Source organism: Myodes glareolus, chromosome 2 (assembly GCF_982192425.1).
Source record: "Myodes glareolus chromosome 2, mMyoGla1.1, whole genome shotgun sequence".
NCBI lineage: Eukaryota > Metazoa > Chordata > Mammalia > Rodentia > Cricetidae > Myodes > Myodes glareolus.
Genome location: NC_142027.1, coordinates 117,784,983 through 117,787,552, shown reverse-complemented (window position 1 = coordinate 117,787,552; position 2,570 = coordinate 117,784,983).

Below are 2,570 nucleotides of genomic sequence, written 5' to 3'. Positions count from 1 at the left end.
TAGATAGATAGAGATAAGAGATAGAGAGATAGATAGATAGATAGATAGGCAGGCAGATATATGATAGACAGATGGTAGATAAACACAAATTTTTAATGTTTCCACACAGGACTTTCTGACTTCTGCTGTGAAAAGAGCACGCATTCAGTTGAGGCCAAAATTTTAATTTTTAAATTGCTCCTTTCCCTGGACTATCAGCCTTTCAATCAATATAAAGCTATGTTGGGTTGTGTCATTGGGCAGTGGCAGCAGCTGCAGGTTTTTTGACAAGGCAGGGGCTCAAGGTCAGGAGGTTGAGACATGGATGTTGGGCAGGGAAGAGAAAAGAAGGGTGAGAGGGAGGGGGATAAAAGGGAGAGAGAGAAGAGAAGGGAGAAGGGGAGGGGAGGAGAGAAGAGGGAAGGCCCGGCTCAGTCCTTCAGTGAATTTTGTATTTTGGGACCAACATCATAATTCCAGGAGAATATAAACGTGACACCCAGGAGGAGCCAGTATCCTGCCGCTCCCCGCTCTGTGTCTGCTGCCCTAAATTTCTTCACCTCTCTGGGTCCAGTGCCTGAGGCAGTTGGTAGCCTAAGAACAATCCCTGCTATCACTCTGCAACCCAGACCACCTTCCCACCAGATTCTCCTGATCCAGGAACCCAGCCTCTCCTACTATTGGCTCTTCCCACATCTTTGACAGTGCATATTACGAATTGGGGTCCTGACCTGAGGGTCCTAGAGTGTTCTGTTGATGAGCTAGGGCTATAGCTCAGTGGCAGAATGCTTCCTGGCGTATTTGAGGCCTGAATTCAATCAACAGCCCTGAAAAAACAAAACCGGAGTTCTGCAGGCCTAGTTAGAGACAGTCTGGATCAGGGCTGGCTGAGTGTATGCCAGAGGTTCTCAACTTTCCTGATGCTACGACTCTTTAATACTGGGGGGTCCCCTCACGCTGTGGGGACCCCCAACCAAAAAATTATTTCATTGCTATTTCATAACTGTAATTTCGCTACTGTTAGGAATTACAGTGTAAATATCTGTACTTCCCAGCACTGACTCCTGAGAAAGGGTCCTTCAGCCCCCAGAGGTGTAGCAACTCACAAGTTGAGAATTGCTGGCCTGAGCTCTGCAGCCTGGGCCAGACCTACCCCACCCAGGGAAAGGGTGAGGAATGAGCAGCTGTATCCAGCAAGTCCGCAGTCAAAGGTCCCTAGGGATGATCATGATTGATGGGGCATCCCCCAAAGCTAAGCGGAGTCAGTAAGGCTTCTCAGTTCACCGTCTTCAGGGCCATGGGCTCAGCTCTGCTGGGTCTGGAAGCCAGGATACAGGCAAATGGACAGACACCGGGAACCTGAAGTGGCTGACTGACACATAGAGCCTGGTTACTACCCACCCTCTGCAGCCTGCCTGATATCTGCTGGGCAGCCCTTTCCAGAAGGCTTCAGCACCTTCTGCTACCCTGGCTGGCGGGCAGCGGGGCAGCTCCTTGGGCCGTGGTCTCGCAGCAAGCAGCAGGTGGGCGGAGCTAGCGTCTGGGCTCAGTTCCCACCATCCAGGCTGAGCCCTTGCTGACCCTACCAGGCCTTTCTCAGGAGCAGCAGGGGTGAGGTGGGGAGTCGGGGAGGCGGTGATGAGAAGTCACAGCTTCAAAGAACAGCAGCAGGGCTGCCTGCTCTCTCTGCAGCTCCCTCCCGAGAGGCAGGAAGAGCCGCAGCCTGCCTGCTGGTCCACGGGCAGCAGGGCAGACTTCCAGCCCCCGGAGGCAGCTGACCCTGAGGCAGAGGCCCCAGGAGGCCTCGCCCTGAGGTCCCCGGGCCATTGTGCTTTTCTGTCTTGGGGCTTCTTGTCCTTTCTTGGAAATCGCAGAAGGCAGAGCCCTGCATGCTCAGAGTTTATTAGAAGACGACAAGTGGCCTGGAATGAAATGGTAACATATTTTATTTCTCACAACCTTTTCTGAGGGCGGAGACCATGTCCGTGTGTTGGGAACTTGAGAACTTCCTCAGGCAAAGCGTGTTGGAATGACAGCTACTGGCTGCTCAAAAATGGGCTTTTGGAGCTGTTAATCCCGCCCCAAGCCCTACCCCACGGGATTGCACTATTGGGAAGACGGAGGGGGATTTATTTTAAGACTCACCAAGGGGCTGGGACGGTGGTTTAGTGATTAAGAGCCCTGGCTGCTCTTGCAGAGGACCTGAGTTCAGTTCCCAGCATCCGCCTGTAAATCCAGAGGATCCAGCACTCAACTCGCCCCTCACCGGGCTCATGGGTACAGTCTTTATCTTCTCCAATTTGCACCGCCCACCCAACCCCCCATCCACAGCAGAACAATCTAGAAGATGATGACACAGATGTCTACAACTCAGAGAGAGGAAACAGAGGAAAGCCTCCTGGTCCTAGCTCCTCAAACTTCCCTTTGCTTGCTTATTTTTTTGTCACTACCCCCCTCAATTTCTTCAGCACAGGCTTCTGAAGTTTTCTCAGCAGCTTACACAAGTTTTGACAAAAGTTTTTTTTATCTCCTTCCCGAGTTGGGTAGAAGCAATGAGACGAGTCTCCCCAGCCCTTCAGATTCTCCGAGGA